The following is a 12,254-nucleotide window of genomic DNA, read 5'->3' on the forward strand; positions in this document are numbered from 1 at the left end:
GGACCTTTCCCACACAAGACCCGACTGAAGACAACAGCCCAACCATAGGGGTAAAGCCACCACCCAGGCATAGAGACCCGAGGGGCCAGCATCTGCAGGCAAAAAGGGCTCTCCCGACACATATCAAACCGGGGAGCGGACTACCGTTGCTCAGGCATAGGAGTCGTGATTTCTACTTAAGTGAGGTGCAGGAGAAAGGCGGGAACCACGAACCTATTAAGGCGAAAACTGCAGCCGGTTGCGGGCACCATTCACCATCTTGTTTGGTTTACCAGAGACTCCAGCATGTTTGTCATAGTGAGTACAACAGTGCCATCGGGCCGCGCACCTCGCCGCACCGCACCGACACGCCAGCACGCATCCATCCCCTTGTCCCACCACCTCCCTCGGGCCCCCGGGACCATCATCCCCCTACCCACGGAGGGGGTCAACACCAGGCAGCGCAACACCATCCCCGGGAGGGTAGTCAACGGCAGCGGTCATGTCCATCCATTCACCACAACCCGTGGGTGGCGTCACGAACTTAAATCCCCTGCAAACCACCGCGGCTCCGGCCGTGGACCTCCCCACCAAAGTCCCTACATGTAGCGCCAACCCCCTTTCAGAGCGACGTGACCCTCGGGTCCGTGAAGAGCTCGAGCCACCCACCGACGAGCACGGATCCGAGCGGCTTGGCAGCCGGCTGAGCCCCGGGGCGGTACATATATATAATGGTTCCCTCCACATGTACGCATACATACTGTATGTGTGTGCTATGTCTATATATACATGTAAGAAAGTTGCTAATCAGTGGCGGGGTTACACAGATTAGCTGGACTGGCCTGCATGTGAGATGTAGTCCTATTGTGTTACTCTGCTGCTGATAAAATTCTGATTACTTTGAAATTCTGATTACTTTGAAACTACAACTTTTAAAGACTAATAAGTGACACATCCCTAGAATCAGGGTCTCGTGCTCTGTATTATTCTACTCTCAGATTAAATATCAAAATCCTTGTGAGAGATTCCCTTTAGATGAAAGGGGTAGTAACAGTGTGAGACATGTAGATCAGGAGAGCAGACTGTCAGTCATTACATATCTCATAATAACACCCCTAGTTCATTTAAAATAAGCTCTGGAGTTGAATTAGATTCTCAGGGAGATAAATGTCCGGCCCATAGATGTTAACAGCTGATTTACATATTTAAAAATATATGAATTTCTCTGGAATAAGACATCAGATAGAAAATATCAAGATATCATTTTTTTCAACTTTCTATAAGTTACATACCTATATTAACGTTTTAGAAGTGTTAATCTTACTGACATATTTGTCATCAGCATTTCCAGAGAAGTCTAATCTATCTAAATAAAAAATTAATTAACCCAATCTGTAAAAACAAGAGAAATGCCAGGAATGAGAAGCAAACCGTTATACCTACCCCCAAAAAAGTGTAAAAAACCATTAGACCACCATACAAAAACACGCTGTCACACAGCTCCATCGACCGAAAAACTAAAAATGTTACGGGTTTTAGAATATGGCAACTCACTGAATTTTTTTTTTTATTATTTACAAGCTTCTGGATTTTTTTACACCACTTAAATAAAAATATACTGTATATATATTCAAGATTTGTATTGCTGTGATCATACTGACCTAGACAATTATATTTCCAGATAATTTTTACTGCATTTTTTAATGCCATTAAAAAAAACCCCAAAAATCAATTGTGGAATTGAGTATATTGGTCAATTTAACTTCATTTGGATTTTTTTTTCCCATTTTCCAGTACATTATATAATAAAGTGGATGGTGTCATTAAAATATACAACAGCAAGAAGAAAAAGTGCAGGTAAAAAAATGAAAGCACAAAAATGAAAAGTTGCTCTGTCATTAAGGGGTTAAGTAGTGAGCATCAGGGGACTAAAGGGTGCTTTACACGCTGCGACATCGCTAGCGATAGCTAGCGATGTCTTGCACGATAGCACCCGCCCCCGTCGTTCGTGCGACATTTGGTGATCGCTGCCGTAGCGAACATTATTGCTACGGCAGAGTCACATGCACATGCCTTTTCAGCGACGTCGCTGTGACCGCCGAACAATCCGTCCCTTAAGGGGGAGGTGCGTTCGGCGTCATAGCGACGTCACTGCGGCGTCACTAAGCGGCCGCCCAATAGAAGAGGAGGGGCGGAGATGAGCGGGATGTAACATCCCGCCCACCTCCTTCCTTCCGCATTGCCAGTGGACGCAGGTAAGGAGATGTTCGTCGTTCCTGCAGTGTCACACATAGCGATGTGTGATACCGCAGGAACGACGAACAACATCGTACCGGCAGTAGCAACGATATTATGAAAAGGAGTGACGTGTCAACGATCAACAATTTTTGACGCTAGTGCGATCGTTGATCATCGCTCATTGGTGTCACACGCTGCGATGTCGCTAACGGCGCCGGATGTGCATCACTAACGACGTGACCCCGACGATATATCGTTAGCGATGTCGCAGCGTGTAAAGAACCCTTAAGAATTTTAAAGGAAGGACACTACTGGATGAACTGCATTAGCTGAAACACTCTTTGATTGCTATCCCATTGAATGCAGTAAAGGTTTTTTCTAGTTGGTAAATAAAACTTTCCCGAAGAGGCAAAACTAGTTTAGTCTCGTAATTCTGGTTCTTTCTGTTAAAGGCATGACGTAACTAACTTTAAAACGCTCACATCCACACATGCTATGCAATAGTACAGATAAGATGTATGAGAAGGATTTAGCCGAGTATGTGTTTTGTGCAGAAAGAAACAGCTAAAATGGCAACTTGTATCTATTGTAATATTTCTGAGTCTACAGCTTGTCAGTGCTTCAAAATAAAGCAGTTTATATAAAGGAGAACTACTACAATAGCAATTTCTCAGACTCATATTTTTGGGAAACAAAATTAGCATTAGGAGCATTTCAACAAAACCCTGCATGGTCCATAATACTAAAGGCCACGTCTCACTAAGCAACATCGTTAACAACATCGCTGCTGAGGCACGATTTGCTAGCGATGTTGCTGTGTGTGACATCCAGCAACAACCTGGCCCCTGCTGTGAGATCGCTGGTTGTTGCTGAATGTCCTGGACCATTTTTTAGTTGTTGCTCTCCCGCTGTGAAGCACAAATCGCTGTGTGTGACAGCGACAGAGCAACAACTAAATGTGCAGGCAGCAGGAGCCGGCTTCTGCGGATGCTGGTAACCAATGTAAATATCAGGTAACCAAGAAGCCCTTACCTTGGTTACCTGATATTTACGTTCGTTAGCAGCGTCCGCCGCTCTCACTGTCAGTGCCGGCTCCCTGCTCTCTGCACACGTAGCTGGAGTACACATCGGGTAATTAGCCCGATGTGTACTCTGGCTAGGAGGGCAGGGAGCCAGCGCTAAGCAGTGGGCGCTGGTAACCAAGGTAAATATCGGGTTGGTTACCCGATATTTACCTTAGTTACCAAGCGCAGCATCGCTTCCATGCGTCGCTGCTGGCTGGGGGCTGGTCACTGGTTGCTGGTGAGATCTGCCTGTGTGACAGCTCACCAGCAACCCGTGTAGCGACACTCCAGCGATCCCTGCCAGTTCAGGTTGCTGGTGGGATCGCTGGAGCATTAGTGTGATGGTACCTTAAGAAAGAAATGACCAGTATCTCTCTGAACAAAATGTATGTATGCAGTGTAAATAAAGGTGGAGGTCCTTCTGAATAGGTGGAAGTAGAGACACAATTTCCATTCATTTTCTTCCTGGTTGCCTGGTATTTTCTGGAATTTATGTTAAATCTAAATAAAAACCTGGACATTGTATTGTTCAAAGATTGAGTGAGAATTGTGCCTCACCTACACTGCGCAACTATTTACTAACAACCAATCCAACTGGTCTAGATAGAATAGATCTAATCAAGTAAAAAGTGTTCTTATCTAAAGGAGTTTGTCATGCAAATGAAAGTCTTATTAAAGGTCCAGTCACACACAACGACTTACCAGCGACCCCAAAAACGATGCGACCTGATAGGGAACGCAGGTCGCAAGTGAGATGTCACACAGTCAGATCTTACCAGCGATGCAGGAACAATACAGGTCGAAGTAGCGACCTGTATAACGATCTCAGCAGTCACTGTGAGCATGTCACACAGTGTCAAACACAGCGATGTGTCCTGCCCAGCAGGACATCGCCTTTGAAGAAAATGGCCTGGACCATTCTGCAACGACTAGCGATCTCACAACAGGGGCCTGATCGCTGGTAGGTGTCACACATAACGAGATCGCTACTGCGTGACAGAAACCGTGACTCAGCTGCGATCTCGCTAGCGATCTCGTTATGTGTGACGGTACCTTTAGACTCTCTTTATCTGAGTTTAGCACATAGGGTATGCTCACATCAGTGTATGAATCGGACAAGTGCAATGAAAGAAAACCTTGCATTGCATTCAGACCAATGTTATTCAATAAGAGAGAGCAGATGGTCAGTTTTTTTCTCATCCAGATTCTGGATGAATGAAAAGTCGCAGCATGCTGCGATTATCAGCGAGAGACATGTCACTCACCCCCATAGAAGTCTATCGGTGCAAGTGAAACATCGGACAGCAATCGGATGCGATAATCACATCAACTGACAATGAAGAGGGGGAGATTAATCCCTCCCTCTCCTCTGCAGCTGTGATCCGTTCACAGGATTGGATCACAGTTGCATGACACTTGGCTCACACTGGCATCAGAGCGGAAGCCGAGGGTCATTAGCATATCGCATCTGATGCACTCGCATCGGATACCATACCATTGCCTGAATCCAGCCTAAAGGGTGCTTTACACGCTGCGACATCGCTAACGATATATCGTCGGGGTCACGTCGTTAGTGACGCACATCCGGCGCCGTTAGCGACATCACAGCGTGTGACACCAAGGAGCGACGATCAACGATCGCAAAAACGTCAAAAATCGTTGATCGTTGACATGTCGCTCCTTTTCATAATATCGGTGGTGGTGCATGCCGCTGGTTGTTCGTCATTCCTGCGGCGTCACACATCACTGTGTGTGACGCCGCAGGAACGACGAACTTCTCCTTACCTGCGTCCACCGGCAATGAGGAAGGAAGGAGGTGGGCGGCATGTTCTGGCCGCTCATCTCCGCCCCTCCTCTGCTATTGGGCGGCCGCTTAGTGAAGCAGTAGTGACGTCACTATGACGCCAAACGCACCTCCCCCTTGAAGGAGGGATTGTTCGGCGGTCACAGCGACGTCGCTGAAAAGGTATGTGCATGTGACGCTGCCGTAGCGATAATGTTCGCTATGGCAGCAATCACCAAATGTCGCATGAACGACGGGGGCAGGTGCTATTGCGCATGATATTGCTAGCTATCGCTAGCGATGTCGCAGCGTGTAACGCACCCTTTAGGCCATGTTCACACAGGGCTTTTTTGGTAAGTTTTTTTTCTGACCAAAACCTGATGTTGTGGCAGTAAATCTCCTTTGAGTCATTTGCGTTTTTGGTGCGTTTTTTCTACAAAATGGCTTGTATCAATGAAAAAACGTTGCAAAACCGCTGCAAATAATTGACATGCTCATTCTTTGAAATCTGCAGCAAAAACGCAGGTATTTGACAAACAGTCAGGAAAAAATCTGCAGGTGTTTGTGTGTGTGTGCATGAGATTTCAGAAATCTCATAGACTTTGCTGGGACTGTAAAAAACAGCTTTTTATTAGCATGGATTTGCATAAAACCAAGGCAAAAAGCCCTGTGTGAACATACCCCAGAGGTATTTCTGTTTTTCCAATGTTTATTTTTGGTGGTGCAATTAAGGCTATGTGCGCACGTGTGCGCTCTGCACGGCACCTAAAAGGTGCGCTTCAGAGCGCAGCTGAAAAGCTCCGTTCTGAAGCGCATGGTGCCGGCAGAGAACGTGCGCTCTGCATGCAGCTCCTGCCATAGACAGAGCAGGGGCTGCCGGCAAAGCGCACAGAAGAAGTGACATGTCACTTCTTAGAACGCTGCGCTCTAAGACGCCATGTGCGCACGGCCCCTGCACAATCTCCATAGATTATGCAGGGGACGCAGGACGCATGCAGTTACGCTGCGCTACAAAGCGCAGTGTAACTGCATGTAATACGCACACGTGCGCACATAGCCTTAATGTTTTACAATTTTCCAGTCTACTTTTAGAATCAATTCCTTGCTGTTTTCAAGGTTTGTGTTCTTTGTGATTCACATTGTTTACTCTCTAGGGGGAAAAAAATCTGACCTTGTCTTTGTAAGATAGAACACACAGCTCAGACAACTGTACTATAGCTCAATCCGGTCTGTTGTGTATCCATTACATAATAGCAAACGGAGATTTTTAAAACTGTTAATAAATTCTAGAACAGAAGAGCACACTTTAGTAGCGTCGGACATCAGATTCACTTTATTCATATATAGCAAGTGGAAACTAAGCCACATACCTTTTAAGCACCACTTCAGTGTGTGTGTGTGTGTGTGTGTGTGGGGTTCAGCGCTGGAGTGGTGCTTTAAATGTAAGTCCCCTGCCCACAGTATTATACTCACCTCCTGGCATATTCATATTTTATCAACGCCACTAGGGTCCTGTGGCACCATCTTATGATGCTAATGTGACGCCCTGGACTAGCCAGGTAGTCACAGATAGACCCCCGCACTACACCTGTCCCCCAAAAAGGTGTCATCAGCCAACCATTAAAACCTAGTCACCTCCCTCAGTGTTTGATGGACACACCAGGGGGCAGAGCCAGGTGGTTGGTCACGCCCACCAAGGAGTTCCGAGGGCCTGAGGCAGGAAACAAGTCAGTCAGTGAGTAGAGTGAGGAGTTGTCAGTAGTGAGAGGAGTCTGACAGGTGCCGGGGTTGGAGCCCAGGCACCTTTGGCTAGGAGATAAATGGTGGCCTTAGCCTGCAGGAGCCGGGAAGACAGCTCGGTGGAACCATGGTGGACCGGGACAGGGTAGTGGCCCGCCGGTACCTACCTGGGGAACCGACTCAGAAACCGGAGCACACAGGGGGGTACTCAGACCTTGAAACGAGGTCCAGAATCCACTGGACTGAGTTAATTAACTGATTGCGCTCTGGACTATAGGTCCTTTCCCACCCAAGTACCAACTGAAGACAACAGCCCAACGAGGGGGATAGAAAGCCACGGCACAGGCAGAGAGATCCCACGGGCCAGCGTCTGCAGGCAAAAGGGCTCTCCCGACATTCACAAAGCCAGGGAGTGGACTCCCGTCGCTGAAGCGCAGTCAGCCCAAGTACACAACACAGTAAAGGAGAAAGGCCAAGACCACCGAACCAGGTGGGGGACCAGACGCAGCCGGCTGCTGCCACCAACAACCATCAACTTGGTTTACCAAAGACTTGTGTGTGTCAATAACAGTGAGTACAACAGTGCCATCCGGCCGCGCACCGCCCTGCACCGCCCAGCTATCCCCATGATATCTTTGCTGCTGCAGGTATGATGTTGTTTGTTGTTCCTGCGGCATCACACATCGCTAAGAGGGAATGTACAACAATAACATTAGTGTTAAATTATCAAGGTGAATGTCTACTTTATTTCTTCTACTTTTAGTTCACCCGCTGTGTATGTCCTAATCTAATGTATAATATTCTTCTGTCAACTGTACTGTCTTGTCAATTATGTAATTCATGTTATGATTTAAGTCGTGCTGCTGTGATACCATAATTTCCCACGGGATCAATAAAGTGTATCGTATTTTATCGTATCGTATCTCCTTACCTGTGTCCACTGGCAATGAGGAAGGAAGAAGGTGGGCGGCATATTCCGGCCGCTCATCTCCGCCTCTCCTCTGCTATTGGGCGGCCGCTTAGTGACACCGCAGTGACGTCGCTATGACGCCGAACGCACCTGCCCCTTGAAGGAGGGATTGTTCGGCGGTCACAGCGACGTCGCTGAAAAGGTATGTGCGTGTGATGCTGCCGTAGCGATAATGTTCGCTGCGGCAGCGATCACCAAATGTCGCACGAGCGACGGGGGGCGGGTCGTAGCGTGTAAAGCACCCTTAAGAGTGACTAATAATGTTGTTTCAGTAAGTATAATATCTTTCTAGAACTATCTGCCCTAAAGTATGTTTGCATTGTAAAGATGTGATATTTTGCAATTTTCCAAATGTAATACTTAGAAGGGATGGGGTGTGCCTGACAGGTTCAGTATGATATACAGTTTATCTGGAAGAACATGTGCATGTTGAAATGATTTTCAAATCAGTGAAAACTAATTAAGTTAGTGCTACGCGGTGACATAAGTGGCAATAAATAAGTTTTATATAGCAAAATCAATCAAGAGAACGCCAATCAAAGCTTCCATTCCCACCTCCTAAATAATGTACAGTACATGACAAATACTCAATATAACAACGCGTATCGCAACACAAACAAAGGTAGCCGAAACTGCCAGCGTAATGTATCGTATGGAAACAGTGATCACATGAGTGCAATGTGATCGCTGTACAAAAGGTACCATAATACTGAGATTCTATTGGTTGATTATGGCCATGACGCTGTGGTCCTGCAGTTACATGACCGCTGTTTCCATATCGGCGTGATGCTGAAATCATATTTGATAACTGTATGGTCGTCATGGAGCTAAGAGCATATGATTTCGGCTTGATGACATCACGAGACCCTGTTTAGAATTGGGCTGCGATCGCGCAAGTGTGGTATGATGCGTGATAAAGCGTCCTTCCATTGGACATTCAGTTACCGAGATGATGAGGATGCCTAAGTGCTATTGGGGACACAGCTCCTTTTCCTGGCTTTATGGTTTCCTTGTCTACTTTTGTTAGGGTTGCGCTATGCATTGTTATTTTGTGTATTTGTCACAGCGCTGGACATATCATTGGTGCAACCTGTTCTGCCGCATAGGGGTCCGAGAGGTAAGGGGGGCCCATTTCTACCTCCAAAGTTGGCGGAATTGTGCATTTTTTGAGCTCTTGGGCTGCTAAGGGCCCATATATTGTTCTTGCACAGGGGCCCTTTTCAGTCTGTGTCCGCCAGTGATTTGTCATGTACGTTCTTGATAATATGGTGGGTGGGGTTTTTAAGGAGGTGGTAATGGAAGTTTGATTGGCATTCTCTTGATTGCCTTTGCTGTATAAACCTGTTATGTGACACGTATGCTTGAAAAATACTTATGACAGGTCAAAACATTGCACTTTATTTGGCAGAATAAAGTTCTGATATTTTTGAACGCTGTCTACCATTTTTCCTGTATCCTATTTACAACTGGGATTCTTGGGATTTTTTTTATTATATCTTTTTTTATTGAAAATTTTAAACATTAAATGGTAAACAATAGTATTAGCATTCCCATAAAAATATATTAATAATAATATTACTACAATAGATTTATGATAAGCATTGTCGGAAACTCCTTTATCCGCAATTGTGAAGATGAGTAGTGCAGTGACAATAAGAACAAACAATAAAATAAGCTAAACTAACATAACATCCATCGCAGTTAAAAGGGGAAAAAATAAAAAGGGGGTGGGTAGATATTTTCATTTTGTCACTTAGTCACATTCTTTCACAGTTTAGTAACCTATTCGGAGTTGACTTAGGTTATTTTTTAGGTCTTCCATAATGTACCATGCAGTCGAGATAAAAGGTGGTATCATTTTTTTTCCTCCTTATTGCAATATTTTTTCATTTTAATAGAAATCTACTCGCCTACACTTCCTTATTTGTGAGTGTGTCGCCCTGCTCAATCTCCATATAATGCTTAAGTTGAGTTATCAGTTCTGAGATAGAGGGGGTGGAGGATGTTATCCAATATTTAAGGATCAACTTTTTGGACAGCAATAAAATAGTGTGCAAAAGTCTTGGAATACCTCTATTTACATTACTGTCTACATCAGATTTTTCCCAGTAATGCCGAAGTGCTGCTTTAGGCGGTAGGGGGCGTATAACGCTCCAAAGCAATTTTGTCAGATCCGAGACTGACCCCCAAAAAGAAGCAGTGTCGGGACAAAGCCAAATACCATGATAAAGGTCTGAATTTTGCAGTTGGCATTTGGGGCATGCACTTAATCTGTCTGAACTAGAATTCACTTTAGGAATATTAAAAGCATATATAACCCCATGCATAATTTTAAACCGAGTCTCTCTTCAGGATTCGTTGATGATAATTTTCTGGAAAATAGACTAACCCACTCTTATCTTAGAAGGACCATCAATGTTGTTCATTAGTAATCTCCAGGATTTGAAGAAAGTTTTGGGATGTACTCCAAATAATCTAGGCTTCATCATCAAGTATAACTCTGATATTGAAGGAGTTCCCATTGGATGGAAAAGAATGATATCAAGTTCATTCTGTTTAGATTCAATCATAATGTCCCTTAAGTTGGACATACTGGAGAGTTTTATTTGTTCATATTGGAAATAGTGGGAAGGATGTAGATGGTATTTTTCAATGCACTCTCTGTTTGTTAACCACCTTGATTCTGTTGAATGTATAAGATGAGAAACCTTAGATATACCAGCTCCACGCCACACAGAATAAAGTTTATTCTCCATACCCTGGGGAAACTCTGGGTTACATCACAAAGGAAGATGTTTTGATATTCTAAAGGAAAGGCTATACTTTTTCCAGACCACTTTCTAGGTTGATATTGTATCCCTGAAAACTATGGAGTGCTTAATTGCAGGAGGTAGAGAAGTAAAATGAGAATGTAAAATTGCTGTAAGATTAAGAGGGTAAGCATAGTCTGATTAGAGAGTAGAGTCTGAGTATGTATGTCTATTGTGCATCCGGTCTATAATATGGCGAGTGGGACACGCCAGATTATAATTTCTAACATTAGGAAGATAGCAGCGGGAGGGAGTTGGTACATCAGCTTGGCCATACTTATCATTTTGATAAGATGAGCTCTACCCATAAATGACAATGGAAGATCCTGCCAGGAATTTAGTTGGGTAATAATTTTGTTCAATAGGGGAGGATAGTTAAGGGAATATAGCGACGATGGTGTTTGTCCTATTTTAATACCCAAGTATGATATGAATGACGATGCAACAGCTATACCTCCTAGAGGGCTATTTTGCAGGGTAGTCTTTCCTTTTTGACTTAAGGTGAGTAGTTTGAACTTGTCAACACTGATTTTAAACCCCGAATAAGAGCCAAATAGATTAAGAAGGTCAATAATCCCTAGTAAATGTGCCTCCTTGAGATTTTGGACTATAGCGGGCTTTACACGCTACGATATCGTTAATGAATTATTGTCAGGGTCATGATGTTTGTGACGCACATCCGGCTTCATTAACGAGATCACAGCGTGTGACACTTTTGAGCGACCTTAAACAATCGCAAAAGCAGTCAAAATCGTTGGCCGCGGAGAGGTCGTCCTGAAACAAAAAATCGTTTAATGCTTATTAGCGCTGTTGTTCCTCGTTCCTGCGGCACCACACATCGCTGTGTGTGACACCGCAGGAGCGACGAACATCTCCTTACCTGCCTCCACCGGCAATGCGGAAGGAAGGAGGTGGGCGGGATGTTACGTCTCGCTCATCTCCACCCCCCCCGCTTCTATTGGCCGCCTGCCGTGTGACGTCGATGTGACGCCGCACGAACCGCCCCCTTAGAAAGGAGGCAGTTCGCCGGCCAGAGCAACGTCGCAGAGCAGGTATGTGCGTGTGACACTGCCGTAGTGATAATGTTCGCTATCGCAGCGATCACACAATATTGCACGTACGACAGGGGCGGGTGCTATCGCGCTCAACTTCGCTAACCGATGCTAGCGATGTCTCAGCGTGTAAAGCCCACTTATGTGTACTCCACAGGTGAACACCAGGATCCACGGATGTCAATGTAGGAGTCCTGCGGGCAATGGTCTTTATCATTGACAAGAATTACAATGTCTTCTTATTTCAACATGACATCTAATGATTTCCTATGGTGTCACACTGCAATTGCTTGCAACTATGACACAGAGTTGCACATTTTCCAAATGTAATATATTTTCTGTCACTGGTCACAAGTTAAACGCAACTCAACTTCTTTAGACTAAAATGCAAGTCACCTGTGACATATCTGTAATTTGCCCATTTTTACAGCAAAATCCCAGCTCTAAAATAGTTGAGGAACAGCAATTTGCAGACAAGTTGTACAGATGTTTTTGGTCTCATGATGACTTAACTGAGAATTGCTGTCACACAAAACATGTCAATGTGTAATCTCAGACTTAAGATCACAGATCTAGACTTTTTAAACAAGCTTGACAAAGGCTTTATTATGTAACACT

General features: G+C 44.9%; 1 long non-coding RNA gene across 1 annotated transcript in view; it reads left to right on the top strand.

The window, feature by feature from the left end:
- Nucleotides 1-1,767: 1,767 nt before the first annotated feature.
- LOC142290345 (uncharacterized) overlaps nt 1,768-12,254 on the top strand; it is a 33,409-nt gene continuing 22,922 nt past the window's right edge. Inside the window, exon 1 of the long non-coding RNA XR_012750272.1 lies at nt 1,768-1,836. This is a non-coding gene — a long non-coding RNA (uncharacterized LOC142290345). The remainder of the gene's footprint in view (nt 1,837-12,254) is intronic.

Source organism: Anomaloglossus baeobatrachus, chromosome 2 (genome assembly GCF_048569485.1).
Source record: "Anomaloglossus baeobatrachus isolate aAnoBae1 chromosome 2, aAnoBae1.hap1, whole genome shotgun sequence".
In the NCBI taxonomy this organism is placed as follows: domain Eukaryota; kingdom Metazoa; phylum Chordata; class Amphibia; order Anura; family Aromobatidae; genus Anomaloglossus; species Anomaloglossus baeobatrachus.